General features: G+C 43.0%; 1 protein-coding gene across 11 annotated transcripts in view; it reads right to left on the minus strand.

Annotated features, from left to right (window-relative positions):
• Positions 1-16,635, minus strand: part of NUBPL (nucleotide binding protein like) — a 151,177-nt gene that overhangs the window by 21,855 nt on the left and 112,687 nt on the right. The gene's annotated exons all lie outside the window — the stretch shown is intronic.

The raw sequence follows: 16,635 nt of genomic DNA on the forward strand, positions 1-16,635 counted from the left end.
GACAAAAACTGTGGGATAAAAATCTAATACACACAATTTTGTTGATGTCCAATTTCCAACATCTTCCTTGCAAAAATATGAAGAAAGTTTGTCAACCTGGGCACAAAATCTACTTTTCCATATTTTAGAATGATGCTGATAACACTAATCACATTGTGTTTATCTGGCAAACAAAGTTAAGCACTAGGGATGACCAGAATTTTGCAAACCCGCCAGGAATAACTTTCACCCAAATTTGACATGTTATAAGGCTCTGTGGTTTCTTAATCAACAGAAAACCTGCACAATCTTAGCTTCATGTTGCAGAGTCAACTGTTATATATTAAATAAATAGATCACCTAGATACTATAGCCAAAATTTCCAAATTTCAGAGTGAAAGTTTCAAGAAACTGAGGGCCTTTGAAAATTTCACCTTGATTTCCTAAACTTCGGCATCTGAATAAAGTGGCCTGTTTTTCAGAAGTGCTGATCATCTAGTTTCCACTGAAGTTAATGGGAGCTGCAGGGGTTCAACACCACTAAAAATCAATCACATTACTTAGGTTGCTATTTATAATAAGCACTCAAGTTTGAAAATACTGGCCAATGTAAAGAATATGGAGAGAGGAATATAAACAGGTAAACATGTTATTTTTACTTTATAGCATATAACTGTGCTCAATGTGCAATCAAATACAACATAAAAAAAAGTGAATCAGCTTTGCTGAACTGGCTTTTCTATACCTGCATTTGGTGTTCTGAATTTTTCACATGGTAGCATAGGTTTACTATTTAGAGCTTTCAGCAGATTTAAATCAGGACATTTTTACTCTCAGTTCTTTGGCTGGGAAGGATTACAGTTGTTGCAGGGGAAGCACATTCAGTTTCAAATGGGAGGCACAGGGAGAGAGGAAGAAAGACAACTGTTTTACAGAGCTCTCTGTAGCCAATGTAAGTGCTCTGTTGATGGACTCCTAAACGAGTGATATCATAACATGGGGATTTAAATGTGTGTGTAAACTTGAAACTGAAAGATAACGAAGTAGGATGATCCTTTGAGATTTGAGAGACATCTCCCAAGGGAGGAGGGAAGGGGAGAATAAGATGATTTACCCAATTAAGTATGTCTATTCCTCACACCTTGCAAAAAAAACCTTGCATTTGTCGTACAAACGTACTCACCCATTTTCAGGCACCTAGCTTTTTAAATTTCTGTAGTCCTCTTACAGTACATGAACACTGCACACTTCTTTTGGTGACATTTAGAGTACCTACCTGAATAGCCCACAAAGGATGGATATCAAATTGCAGTGTAGCCAGTGAGGCATGGCTTAGGCAAACAAAGACACACCTGAAGGGCCTGGGTATGTATGTGAGTACATCCCCAACACGCTCTCACCCAACCCATGCCACTGATATTTTTAGCAGTATAGCATCCCACTGCCTCCCCACTGAAGCCTTTCCCTGCTGCAGGAAAAGACTTCAGGGGGGAAAGGCATGGACACCTCCCACTGCTGGAGCCCTTCCCCACAGCGGGGAAAGACTGTGGCAGCAGGGACCCTCTTCTCTGCCAGACCCTTTTCACTGCCAAGTACAGCTGCACACTTGGATGCAGCCTACTTTTCACTGCGGTAAGTAGCTACATGTACATTACACACCATCCACTGCGGTAAGTAGCTACATGTACATTACACATCATCAGCAATGGTGTGTAGTGTAGACACAGCATTGAAGCATTAAAAAAAAAAAACTGGTCACAAAAAGCGATGTTGTCTTACAGGGCTATCAAAATTCAATAGGCAATCACAAAACAAAAGATTTGTTAATTGCTTTATCCACCCATGGAGAAGTACATGCAGAAGGCCTTGTCTCATTGGTTTGAATGCTGGAAGAGGGAAATAAAAATAGCTAACATGAAGATTTTTCTTCTCTTTGCAAGTCTGGACTCTAACAAGGGCTGGAGCTAAGAAACAAAAAGCAGAGATCCCCATGGTCGACATGGTTAAGCTCTAAAAAGACATTCAGTGGTGACAGATTACTTAATCTCTGTCACTTTTTGAATCAGACTCAAACTAATTTGTGTATATACGCTTGCTTGCTTGAACCTGTAAATAACTTTTATTTCTTCTTTCCTAGTTAATAAACCTTTGGTTAGTTTATTACAATATTGGCTACAGGCTTTGTCATTGGTGTGAGATCGAAAGTACAAACTGGTCTGGGGTAAGTGACTGGTCTCTTGAAACTGGGAGCAACCTGAATGTTTTGTGATTTTTGGTGTATGTGACCATTTATCACTAAGCCCAGCTTGCCTGCGTGGCAATTGTGAAAGTAGAATGAATTAAATTGTAAAAATAAGAATGGATTAAAGAAATGTTTTATGTACCTTTAAGCAGAAATAAGAAATGTTGAAATACAGGTGCCACGAAAAGAAACATTAGGCATAAACAAGAGTGCTAATGGCGAAACATTAACAGAAGATCGGTAATAGTTAGTAAGGAAATAAGATATGCATGCCTAGCCCAGGTAAACTTATCAGATTCTGCTTCCTTTGTTTTCTTGTTAAGTGCTCACCCTTTTATCTGTATAAATAAGGTAGTTTGTGTCTTGCATGGTGCTCACGTTATCTGGGTGTTATTGGCGGAGCGCTGCGCTAATAAAACAGAGTGGTCTGACAAATTGTGAGTCCTGATTCTAACTTTGACACAAGATAGACTGGAGAACCCAAGGGGACTGTCTGGGATTCCATGGTAAGACTGTTAAAGTGATCTAGAGGTTCATGTTTGTTACTGGATTGGTGAAATCTAACTGTAGAACATAGAACCAGCTAGGGGGGTCTGCCCTGCTTTTGATAGTCTGCCGTGAGATTGGCACTCTCGATCATAAGTCACTCCAGATGGCGTGACAGACACACAGTCCCTTAATGCCTATGCCACACGCTCATTTTTACATTCCTTCTACATTATTCTTGTCTATCATCTACCTAGTAGTGTATTTTAATGTATAAATGGCTCTTTCTGAATATCAGCAGAGCTTTGGAATACTGGACTGTTCACTCTCAGTGTGAAATATTATGCAGAATTCACTTTCTCACTTAGGATTCTCTTATTTATTTTTACAGTTATTAACTAAGTTGTTATTTTTATTATTTGAGTTACTGTAATGCCTAGGAGCCCTAATCACAGACCAGGACCCCCTTGTGCTAGGCGCTGAACTAACACAGTTTGTCCCACAAAGCTTACAATCTAAATGTAAGACAAGAGACAAGAGATGGATACAGCCAGTTGGGGGAGTACAAGGAAACAATTAGATAATATTGGTCAGGATGACAGGTTGTGGTCTCAGCACAGCAGTGGCATGTTTTTTGCAAGCATTACTGAAAAGGAACATTTTAAGAAGGTTTTAGAAGGAGGCTAATATGTTAGTTTTCTGGCTGGTCATGGGAAGCTCTTCCCAAGCATGATGGGCAGCATGGGAGAAAGCAAAAAAGATGTCTGTTTGAAAATTTAACAAACAAGTGTGTCAAACACCATTTTCACATGGATATTACTGTGGGTTTACAATTCCTTCTGGTTGAAATTTGTTCCTCAAAGTACTGGTGTAAGAGGAACCAATATAGTAAAATTGGAAATGAAATGATTTAATAAATTTGAACAGCAGCACCTCAAAAGATAGATTTTATGATTTTGTGGAACTTTTGTGCGCTACAATTATAAACTTAAAAGTCTGATGTTTTTTCCCCAGATCAAATTTGTCAGTTCATTAGCTCACAATATGCATTAATCAAAATGACTATTTTAAAAAGATATTATAATTTATATAAACATTTTTATCACTCTGATGTATTTGTTAATATGCATATTGTTGCATTTGTAAAGAAAGAAAGATAGTGAGACTTCACTATTATCCTCAAAGTTTTTAAATCCACAGACCGAAAGTAATACGTCTTGCTAATTAAGACTGTAATAGCTCTCATCTCCCTGTTCAAATAACAGAGCTGAAAAAGTTACAAAGTGGCCTTTACAGTCTATACAAACTATTCCATAAATATGTATGAATCTAATTCCACTCCCTACTTCTTTGTGAGCTGAGCCTCACAGTAAATTCTCTGGCAAATCTAGTTCACGAAAGATATAGAAACTAGTGTGAATTAAATCCCTTTCAGAAATGGTGCTGCCTGTGGAATGGGAGAAAAGGATAACTACATAGTACTCCATCATTAGAAATTTCATATGCTGGAGAGAGGCCCACAGAGAAATAATGGGAAATAAAGAAATTGGCACCTTAACCCAAACTCCTTATCTCCTACAGTCCCTGAGCATCTTTCCAGGTTCTGTTAATCTTTTGGTAACACTATGGGGCATCTCCTTCAACTGGATACTTGGGTGAGGTATCTTTAGCCATTTTCTGCCTCTCTCAAGAAGTCAGAAGTTAGTTTTTTCCTTGTATCAGAAAAGTACAATACTGCAATAACCAATAAAAAGTTTGACATCCAAAATTGTCTAAAATAAAACTAAATGTATTTAGAAAATTGAGAGAAGATTAAAACAGCAGCTAAATGATAGTAAAATACACACATCTAAACCCACATCTGGATTCACCTAAGAAGGTCAAAACCTTTTTAGTTACAGGAGATAAAGTTAGAATGAAAGCCTTTCATTACATCTTTAGAAATCTTGAGGGGAATCCGGGCTCTACTGAAGTCAATGGGAGTTTTGCTATTGACTTCAAATGGAGCCAGGATCACCCTCCCACCTCCGTGTTTCAACGGTCCACTTCCAAAACGTTTACCAGTCAGCATTTCAACTTCTCAGATGTCCAGTTGACTGGCGTCAGTGACCACTCATGTGCCTCCTCTTGCTCAGCAGCCCTTCATCCCAAGTTACTTTGGCCTGGCCAGATTCTACTTGTACTACATTTGCAACTGAATCATCGTTAAATTCAAAGTACAGGATGTAGTAAGGACATTGGACCAAGACTCAGCAGACTTGGATTCCAATTCCCTCTCTGGGCTGCCAGAGATTGCCTGTGTGACCTTGGGCAAGTCACTTCATGTGTCTTTGCTTCAGTTCACCATTTACAAAATGGGGATAATAACACATCCTTTCCATCCCTCCTCATCTGACTGTAAACAATTCAGGGCAGGGACTGACTCTTACTACGTGCATTGGTCCTCTAGGTGCTACAGTGATACAAACAAATAGCCAGATAGACAACAATATTAGTACAGTTAAAAGAAAATACACCTCGGATTCTTTCTCCAGTACAACAGCCAATTGTATATATAGCTGGCCTTTGGAACCAGTGAAAGCCACATCTTCTACCAATCTGAACATCCTGGAAGTTAGTCCTTTTCCTTTCAGAGACAGTCTTGAAAACAAAAACCAACAGAAACTGATCTCTAAAGTTGAAAGCACTTCACTGATTTTTTCTAAATAGTACAAATTATTCATGGATTTCCCCACCAGCTGCCCTGTGCTGGCCTTTGGGGTTCATGAAAACCACAGCCACAGATTCTTAGATTTAGGCTAGATTCCAAAAATTCACAGCTATGGGAGGCAGTGTCACACTGCAGCAGCGCCAGTGCAACAGAGGCAAGCACACTCCCTGCCAAGTGAACGCCACCAGTTGAACTGGCTCCTCTGCTCACAGCGAGTGTGACTGCTGCCCACAGCAGGTAGACTTCAAGACAATGAGAGGGCACATGATCTTCTAATGGAGAAGTAATGGGACTTAAAACAAGAGATTCTTGCATTGTAATTCTGTCTACAATACGGATACACCTCTATAGCTTTGGTCAAATCATTTAATCTTTCTGGTTTAGTATCCAATCTGTAAATACTTCGGACCTAAATATCTGGGGGTTAATCGGTTAATGTTTGTAAAAAGCTATCATAATGTTTGTATGATAAAATTCACCAGAATACATGCAAAATCCTTCAATTGCTTAGGGTTTATCAGCCCATAGGCCATCTACTTATCTGGAAAGCTGTCCCTTACCAAATTCTGTTAGATGGTGGTAACCATGCATGAATTCCAGTGCAAGCAGGTGGCCTCCATTTCTGCAGCAGGCCACTACAGTTTCAAAGGACTGGTCTACATTGGGGGAGGCAGGGAGGAAATTGATCTAAGATACACAACTTCAGGAAGGCGTTCGGGGATCAATTTATTGCGTCTATTCGAGACGCGATAAATCGATCCCCAATAGATTAATCGCTACCCGCCGATCCGTCGGGTAGTGTGGATGTACCCAAAGATTCCACCTCTGTCATAAACAGATAGCTAAGGGTTAATGTCTCTTTCACCTGGAGCACCTGACCAGAGGACCAATCAGGAAACCGGATTTTTTCAACTTTGGGTGGAGGGGATTGTGTGTCTGAGGTCTTTGTTTTCTGGCTGCCTGCTTTCTCTGAGCTTTGGAGAAGTAGTTCTGTTTTCTAATCTTCTGTTTCTAAGTGTAAGGACAAAGAGATCAGATAGTAAGTTATATGGTTTCTTTTCTTTGGTATTTGCATGAATATAAGTGCTGGAGTGCTTTGATTTGTATTCTTTTTGAATAAGGCTGTTTATTCAATATTCTTTTAAGAAATTGACCCTGTATTCGTCATCTTAATACACAGAGACCATTTGTAATTTTTCTTTCTTTTTTATATAAAGCTTTCTTTTAAGACCTGTTGGAGTTTTTCTTTACTTCAGGGAAATTGAGTCTGTACTCACCAGGGAATTGGTGGGAGGAAGAAATCAGGGGAGATCGGTGTGTGTTGAATTGGCTAGCCTGATTTTGCATTCCCTCTGGGGGAATAGGAAAGTCCTTTTTGTTTCCAGGACTGGAAACGGAGAGGGAAAGTCACTCTGTTTGGATTCACAGAGCTTGTGTCTGGGTATCTCTCCAGGAGCACCTGGAGGGGGGAAGGGAAAAAGGATTATTTCCCTTTGTTGTGAGACTCAAGGGATTTGGGTCTTGGGGTCCCCGGGGAAGGTTTTTCAGGGGGACCAGAGTGCCCCAAAACACTAATTTTTTGGGTGGTGGCAGCAAGTACCAGGTCCAAGCTGGTAACTAAGCTTGGAGGTTTTCATGCTAACCCCCATATTTTGGACGCTAAGGTCCAGATCTGGGACTAAGGCCATGATATGGTGTAGCAGTGGTGGGATCTAGACAGAATCCAGAAGCCAGTAGGAAGATTATATTTTTCTTTTCTCTGCTAAGGGCTTTTTAGCAGAGAGAAACAGTTTGGTTTTAAAAGGGAACCAGAGAGAATTTTTTTTTCTGCTCTCTCTGGCAGTTTGTGGCTTGCATGTTAAGCAAGAAGTCGTTAAGGGCTATCACGAGTCTTTTGTCACACAATAGCACTCCCATTGAGAGTCATACCAGCACTATATAAATGCAAATAAAGTGGTTTTTCAGGTTTACTTAACATTGAAGATTAGCTAAAGGCACTGTTGCTAGGCAGACTTCAGGAGGCAACAGAGAACCTGCAGTTCGGAAGATAAACACCGGAGGGCACCCCAACACAAGAAAACAGGAACCGTGTCTACCAAGACAAAAACGGTGGCTGAAGAGCACTTCAAAGAAGCTGAACACAGGCGAGAGATGGAAAAACACAAACAGGAACTAGAAATAAAACAAAAAGAGATGGAGCTGAAAGAAAAGGAAGAAAGCATCAAACTGGCAGCCTTCCAAAGAGAACAGGCGGCCAAAGAGGCAGCACACAAAAGAAAACTAAAAGAAGAAGAGGTGGCCCACCGCCGAGAAATGGAAAAACAACAAAAAGAAATGGAAAAACAACAAAAAGAGAATGAAGAGAAGGAAAAACAGAGAAAGCATGAACTGGACTTGGCAAAAGCTGGGCTGCATGTGCCAGCCAACCCTAACAACCCGGCGCCAATTATTGCTCCACAGCACAGGAAATTTCCCACCTACAAGGCAGGTGATGACACCGAGGCCTTCTTGGAAAATTTTGAAAGAGCCTGTCTTGGGTACAGCATCCCCGAAGACCAGTACATGGTAGAATTAAGGCCACAACTCAGTGGACCTTTAGCAGAGGTGGCAGCTGAAATGCCTAAGTAGCAAATGAATGACTATAAACTTTTTCAAACCAAGGCCAGATACAGGATGGGGATAACCCCAGATCATGCCCGTCGGCGTTTCAGAACCCAAAAGTGGAAACCAGAGGTGTCATTTCCCAAACACGCCTACTACATTGCAAAAAACTATGAGGCCTGGATAACAGGAAACAACATTCAAACCTTGGAAGAAGTGAACCTCCTCATACAAATGGAGCAGTTCTTGGATGGTGTTCCTGAAGACATCACACGGTACATACAAGATGGAAAACCCAAAGATCTCGCTGAGGCGGGGGAGATTGGAGCCAAATGGATGGAACTGGCAGAAAGCAAGAAAGCTACTGTCAAGGGGAACGATTACCCCAGGGGGCACACAGACCATAAACCCTACAACCGAGGACAGCCAAAGACCCCACATACCACCCAAGTAAAGCCACAGACACCCTACCCTTCCACCTCACCAGTCTCCAGTAACTCACCTCGGCCCAGTGACCCATCAGATGGAAGATGCTTTAAGTGTAATGAACTGGGACATATCAAGGCCAACTGTCCCAAGAACACCATGCGAGTGCAATTCATTACACCACCATCACACCAAAGATCCCCAGGCCCGGATGCCTCTCAAATACCCTTGGAGCGAAGGGAAAATTTGAGAGTGGGCGGAAAGAAGGTTACTGCGTGGAGAGACACGGGGGCACAAGTGTCAGCTATCCACCAATCCTTCGTTGACCCCAAATTCATCCACCCAAAGGCCAAAGTTACAATTTACCCCTTCATGTCACAAGCTGTAGACTTGCCTACAGCTCAACTGCCTGTCCAGTACAAAGGCTGGTCAGGAATGTGGACTTTTGCAGTCTATGACAATTATCCTATCCCCATGCTACTGGGGGAAGACTTGGCCAACCAGGTGAGGTGGGCCAAGAGAGTGGGAATGGTTACCCGTAGCCAAACCAGGCAAGCTTCCAGACCCATTCCTGTTCCTGAGCCGTCCACAGAGGCCCCGTCTGTGTTACCAGAGACCCAGACAGAGGTAGTGGACCCGGATTCCATGCCTATCACTGAAACAGCCACAGCATCTCCAGTCCCAGGCCCGGAACTGGAACAGCAACCAGCACCAGCAAGTGCAACCACATCTTCAAACTCAACGCCAGAGGGCGACAGCGAGCCAGAACTGGCAGAAGCAACAGACAGCCATACCCAAAAGGCTCAGCCAGAGCCTGAAATAACCTCAGGTGCACCAGCGGAGAGTGGTTCACCAGCAACGGAAACAACCCCATCACCTACATCGCTTCCAGAGGGACCAAGCCCAAGTCCACAGTCTGAGGAAGAACTGGTGACCCCAGCCTCAAGGGAACAGTTCCAGGCTGAGCAGGAAGCGGATGACAGCCTTCAGAAAGCTTGGGCGGCGGCACGGAGCACCCCACCGCCTCTCAGCTCTTCTAATCGATCCCGGTTTGTTATAGACCAAGGACTTTTATACAAGGAAATTCTTTCTGGTGGACACCGGGAAGAATGGCAGCCGCAAAAACAGTTGGTGGTTCCAACTAAGTACCGGGGGAAGCTCTTAAGCTTAGCCCATGATCATCCCAGTGGCCATGCTGGGGTGAACAGAACCAAGGACCGGTTGGGGAAGTCCTTCCACTGGGAGGGGATGGGCAAGGATGTTGCCAAGTATGTCCGGTCTTGTGAGGTATGCCAAAGAGTGGGTAAGCCTCAAGACCAGGTCAAGGCCCCTCTCCAGCCACTCCCCATAATTGAGGTCCCATTTCAGCGAGTAGCTGTGGATATTCTGGGCCCTTTCCCAAAAAGACGCCCAGAGGAAAGCAGTACGTACTGACTTTAGTGGACTTTGCTACCCGATGGCCAGAAGCAGTGGCTCTAGGCAACACCAGGGCTAACACTGTGTGCCTGGCCCTAACAGACATCTTTGCCAGGGTAGGTTGGCCCTCCGACATCCTTACAGATTCAGGGTCTAATTTCCTGGCAGGGACCATGGAAAAACTGTGGGAAACTCATGGGGTGAATCACTTGGTTGCCACCCCGTACCACCATCAAACCAATGGCCTGGTGGAAAGGTTCAATGGAACTTTGGGGGCCATGATACGAAAATTCATCAACGAATTCTCCAATAATTGGGACCTAGTGTTGCAGCAGTTGCTGTTTGCCTACAGGGCTGTACCACATCCCAGTTTAGGGTTTTCACCATTTGAACTTGTGTATGGTCACGAGGTTAAGGGGCCATTACAGTTGGTGAAGCAGCAATGGGAGGGGTTTACGCCTTCTCCAGGAACTAACATTCTGGACTTCGTAAGCTACCTACAAAGCACCCTCCAACACTCTTTAGCCCTTGCTAGGGAGAACCTAAAGGATGCTCAAGAAGAGCAAAAGGCCTGGTATGACAGACATGCCAGAGAACGTTCTTTCAAGGTAGGAGACCAGGTTATGGTCTTGAAGGCGCAACAGGCCCATAAGATGGAAGCATCATGGGAAGGGCCATTCTCGGTCCAAGAGTGCCTGGGAGCTATAAACTACCTCATAGCATTTCCCAATTCCCCACTAAAGCCTAAAGTGTACCATGTTAATTCTCTCAAGCCTTTCTATTCCAGAGACTTACAGGTTTGTCAGTTTACAGTCCAGGGAGATCATGCTGAGTTGCCTGACGGTGTCTAGTACAACGGAAAAAAAGACGGTGGCGTGGAAGAGGTGAACCTCTCAACCACCCTGGAACGTCTGCAGCAGCAACAAATCAAGGAGCTGTGCACTAGCTTCGCCCCATTGTTCTCAGCCACCCCAGGACGGACTGAACGGGCATACCACTCCATTGATACAGGTAATGCTCACCCAATCAGAACCCCACCCTACCGGGTGTCTCCTCATGCCCAAGCTGCTATAGAACGGGAGATCCAGAACATGCTACAGATGGGTATAATCCGCTCATCTACCAGTGCATGGGCATCTCCAGTGGTTCTGGTACCCAAACCAGATGGGGAAATACGCTTTTGCGTGGACTACCGTAAGCTAAATGCGGTAACTCGTCCGGACAACTATCCAATGCCACGCACCGATGAGCTATTGGAGAAGTTGGGACGTGCCCAGTTCATCTCTACAATAGACTTAACCAAGGGGTACTGGCAAGTACCGCTAGATGAACCTGCCAAGGAGAGGTCAGCATTCGTCACCCATGCGGAGGTGTATGAATTCAATGTCCTTCCTTTCGGCCTTCGAAATGCACCCGCCACCTTCCAGAGGCTGGTAGATGGTCTACTAGCTGGACTGGGAGAATTTGCAGTTGCCTACCTCGATGATGTGGCCATTTTTTCAGACTCCTGGCCCGAACACCTACTACACCTGGAAAAGGTCTTTGAGCGCATCAGGCAGGCAGGACTAACTGTTAAGGCCAAAAAGTGTCAAATAGGCCAAAACAGAGTGACTTACCTGGGGCACCAGGTGGGTCGAGGAACCATAAACCCCCTACAGGCCAAGGTGGATGCTATCCAAAAGTGGCCTGTCCCAAGGTCAAAGAAACAGGTCCAATCCTTCTTAGGCTTGGCTGGATACTACAGGCGATTTGTACCACACTACAGCCAAATCGCTGCCCCATTGACCGACCTAACCAAAAAGACCCAGCCAAATGCCGTTAAGTGGACTGATGAGTGTCAAAAAGCCTTTACCCAGCTTAAGGCAACGCTCATGTCTGACCCTGTGCTCAGGGCCCCGGACTTTGACAAGCCATTCCTAGTAACCACAGATGCATCTGAGCGTGGTATAGGAGCAGTGCTCATGCAGGAAGCAACAGATCACAACTTCCATCCTGTCGTGTTTCTCAGCAAGAAACTGTCTGAGAGGGAAAGTCACTGGTCAGTCAGTGAAAAGGAATGCTATGCCATTGTGTACGCCCTGGAAAAGCTACGCCCATATGTTTGGGGACGGCGGTTCAAACTACAAACTGACCATGCTGCACTAAAGTGGCTTCATACTGCCAAGGGGAACAAGAAGAAACTTCTTCGTTGGAGTTTAGCTCTCCAAGATTTTGATTTTGAAATTCAACACATCACAGGAGCTTCTAACAAAGTTGCTGATGCACTCTCCCGTCAGAGTTTCCCAGATTCCAGTACTTAAAAAGTGTTCTTAAAATGTAAAAGTCTGTTAGTTATATACTTAGTAGTATATGTAAAGGTGCATGTGTTGTATTAATCTGTTTATTTTCAAGTTCTAGAAGGAAATCGCCGCCAGTGAGCTTCCCCACTGTCTGCAATTTGGGGGGCGTGTCATAAACAGATAGCTAAGGGTTAATGTCTCTTTCACCTGGAGCACCTGACCAGAGGACCAATCAGGAAACCGGATTTTTTCAACTTTGGGTGGAGGGAATTGTGTGTCTGAGGTCTTTGTTTTCTGGCTGCCTGCTTTCTCTGAGCTTTGGAGAAGTAGTTCTGTTTTCTAATCTTCTGTTTCTAAGTATAAGGACAAAGAGATCAGATAGTAAGTTATATGGTTTCTTTTCTTTGGTATTTGCATGAATATAAGTGCTGGAGTGCTTTGATTTGTATTCTTTTTGAATAAGGCTGTTTATTCAATATTCTTTTAAGCAATTGCCCTGTATTGTGTCATCTTAATACAGAGAGACCATTTGTATTTTTTCTTTCTTTTTTATATAAAGCTTTCTTTTAAGACCTGTTGGAGTTTTTCTTTACTTCAGGGAAATTGAGTCTGTACTCACCAGGGAATTGGTGGGAGGAAGAAATCAGGGGAGATCGGTGTGTGTTGAATTGGCTAGCCTGATTTTGCATTCCCTCTGGGGGAATAGGAAAGTCCTTTTTGTTCCAGGACCGGGAACGGAGAGGGGAAGTCACTCTGTTTGGATTCACAGAGCTTGTGTCTGTGTATCTCTCCAGGAGCACCTGGAGGGGGTGGGGGAGGGAAAAAGGATTATTTCCCTTTGTTGTGAGACTCAAGGGATTTGGGTCTTGGGGTCCCCAGGGAAGGTTTTTCAGTGGGACCAGAGTGCCCCAAAACACTCTAATTTTTTGGGTGGTGGCAGCAGGTACCAGGTCCAAGCTGGTGACTAAGCTTGGAGGTTTTCATGCTAACCCCCATATTTTGGACGCTAAGGTCCAGATCTGGGACTAAGGTTATGATAACCTCTTCCAGCAATTCCAGGCACCAGGGCAGAACAGTCAACGGGCCCCCAGCCTGTGCAGACGCCATCCGCCTGACATTTGGGTGGTGTTGCGCTGGTACTGGCTGATGCCCAGTGAGCTCCTGGCTGTGCTGCTGGGGGTGCACTTCCAGCATAGCCATGGCTTCCACATGCCTGCCCAGCTGCCTTCACTGCCGCTGGTACCACCCCGTGCATGCCTAGGAACCACAAACTCTATGTAAATTAAGTCTCGTGTTTGGGCTGCATGTCAAAAAATCATCTAATCCCCCTAAAATCATCACACTTGCTCTACCCACTGCACTACAAATGTGGAAAGGAGCTAGCTTTAAAACAGAAGTAAATGTGATGCCTGTGTTCAGGTGTGGCTGGAAAAGTTTATTGTTTCTCAAAAAAGGAAAAAGCAAGGTGAGAAAAGAGAGCAGACAAGGTGTCACAAACAGATAGTTAATGGTTAATGTCTCTTTTGCCTGTAAAGGGTTAACAAGCTCAGTGCACCTGGCTGACATCTGATCAAAGGACCAATCGGGGGACAAGATACTTTCAAATCTTGGTGGAGGGAAGTCTAAGAGGGACCAGACATGCAACCAGATTGGTCTCCATTCTTTCTAAAACAGTCTCTCATATTCATAATAGTAAGTACAAGCTAGAAAAGGCGGATTAGTCTTTTGTTTGTTTTCTTTATTTGCAAATGTGTATTTTGCTGGAAGGCTATTTTACCTCTGTTTGCTGTAACTTGTATCTTAAGCTAGAGGGGAGGGAGTCCCTCTAGCCTATATAAGCTAAAGACCCTGTAAACATTTTCCATCTTGGTTTTACAGAGATAGAAAAAATAAAAAACTTTAATTAAAAGCTTTCTTTTTTAAAAACCTGATTGATTTTTTCCTTGTGTAAGACCCAAGGGGATTGGGTCTGAACTCACCAGGGATTGGTGTGGGGAAGGTTAATTTCTCTCTGTTTTAAGATCCAAGGAGTTTGGATCAGTGTATCTCTCAGGGAGTCTGGGAGGGGGAAGGAGGGAGAATGGTTTATTTCTTTCTGTTTTAAGACCCAAGGGGTTCGGGTCTTGGGTCCCCCCAGGGAAGGTTTTGGGGGACAGGAAGTGTACCAGACACTGGAATTTCTGGTTGGTGGCAGCACTATCAGGTCTAAGCTAGGAATTAAGCTTAGAAGGGTACATGCAGGTCCCCACTTTTTGGACGCTAAAGTTCAAAGTGGGAATAATACCTTGACACAAGGCCACAAAACATGGGAAGACCTGGTTGCTCTTTTCAGAGCCCATCCTACTAAGTACCTTCAACTTCCATTGAATTTGGTGGGCACTGAGGTTACCCAGCATCTTGCAGGATTGGTTTCCATTGGACTTCCATTTATGATCAGAAATGAAAAGGCCAGCAAACTAGTCTGAGTGATAGAACCATGGCATACAGATTGTTTCATTTACCAAAACTCATACCAAGGTCAGACTGAAGGAGCTGAGCCAATCTTAATATTCATTCCTCTTAGAAAAAGCTACTCACACTATAAGAACAGAGTAAATTTGGTCAACTTTCTTTAAAATAATTTGTCATAAACCTACAAATATATAAAAATTATACGAAAAACAGGCTTAGCATAACATGTTACACCTATGTACTGCAGGCACTATCAGAAAAAAAAATCTTCATGATTTTAACATATGCTTCTTTCATCAGACTTAATGGTAAATGTCAATTTAAGATAAAAAACAGATGTTATATACTACATTTCTGTCATATGTTTTTATTACATCTTGCAATGGCCCTCACTTGGGGTCTGATTGGGAAGCATGGCCTAGTGCTCATGGCCACAACCCCAGACTGCCAAAGGGGTTGTGAGGCCCTCTCACTCCACCAGGTTCCTACACACAGCTCTTTGGGCTACCAGTAATCTGGCGACCAAGACTGCTTAAGGCTGTCCTCCCTGGGTCTCTTCCTCCCATCTTCCCCTCTGGGGTCAGCTCAGTCCAAGGCCGCCTCCTGGTGGGGAAATCCAAACCAAAAGAAGTAAGAGGGAGTTATAATGTCCAAGGTCACAGAATACTTCCCTCTCTGGTTGTCTCTGGGGTGGGTTGTCCCTTCCCTCAAGGAAGACTCCTTTGGGCAGCAGTGTCAGAGCCTTTAGGCTTCCCTCTGCTCTGCTGGAGCTATAGGCTGCAGGTCAAATAAGCCACCCAAATATGCTAATTCCTCCTGCAAATGGAGCATTTGATGCAGGTGTGGCAGGGCGGGACTGGCTGAGCCCAAAATGATGCCTTAACCCCTTGTTGCACAGTGTGGGGTTTGTACACTTCATCACACATCTTTAGCACAAAATGCAACAGATATTTTATACTTTGAAATTTTTGTTACTAAAAAGTTGATGTACATATACATATTTCGGCAGTCAACAAATGACATTCACATTTATTGAACCCATTCATGTATTTTCTTTGTTAAGATATCCTGCGAATTAAAAATCAAGTAAAGGCAATAATTTCAACATTTCTGTCTCAGTTTCTATTAAAAGTAAATTAGGCACTAAAGAAATTTCTACTTTTTAAAACAGAATATAAATGTTATCTAAATAGGTAATGGAGAAAATGTGCATCGCCAGAGAGAACTTTTTAAGGAGAAGATTGAAAAAAAAATAACGAGGTGTACAGGATGCTTTCCTTTTTAATTAATGCTTAAAATTAGCAAGTATTTGAATCTGCACGTTTCTTTCCATACTTTTATTCCTTATGAAAAAAAATTTCTTTGTGGTCATATTCCAGAATGCAATACTTTGTTATTTAGAAACTTGTATTATGGTGTCAAGTTCAAAACACAATTTAATCATATGTTTTCTGAAAAACACTATTTGATTATTTACCTAGTTAATATTTAAATAATGCTTATCTTTTTTGTCCAGACATTAGAATTCAATATCAAGTCCTTTCACTGTGAACTTATTAAGCTTTTGATTTTACATTTTAAATGTTAAATTTAAAAATTAAATTAAAAACGTTACAAGACTATAATTAAAAGATTCATAGAATACTGACACACAGGAAATTAAGTTACCCTGTCAAATTTTCCCAAATTCCCTACAGGTATTACTGAGGTTTCCAAACTTTGTGTGATCTCAAATATTGGTGCCACTACATATGCTACAGCAACTAGCTCGAATAAGGTAAATTAAAGATAAAGGCAGACCTCAGCTGGTTTCACTGATCTGTATTAAAATCAGCTTCTTGATGTACTGTAATGTTGTACTGTATTTAATGCTTTTTTTGTACTTTGTTCCTAGGTTCTCCCTCTTAACAGTAATTTACATTTCATAGGCCTGATCCTAACACACTAGATCATGCTGCCTCTCATGGTATTGAACTCAGTGGGAGCTGAAAGAGCTCAGCACCTTGTAAAATTTGCTCCATTACAGCAATCAGCAACAAACAGTC

Source organism: Gopherus evgoodei, chromosome 4, assembly GCF_007399415.2.
Source record: "Gopherus evgoodei ecotype Sinaloan lineage chromosome 4, rGopEvg1_v1.p, whole genome shotgun sequence".
Classification (NCBI taxonomy): Eukaryota; Metazoa; Chordata; order Testudines; family Testudinidae; genus Gopherus; species Gopherus evgoodei.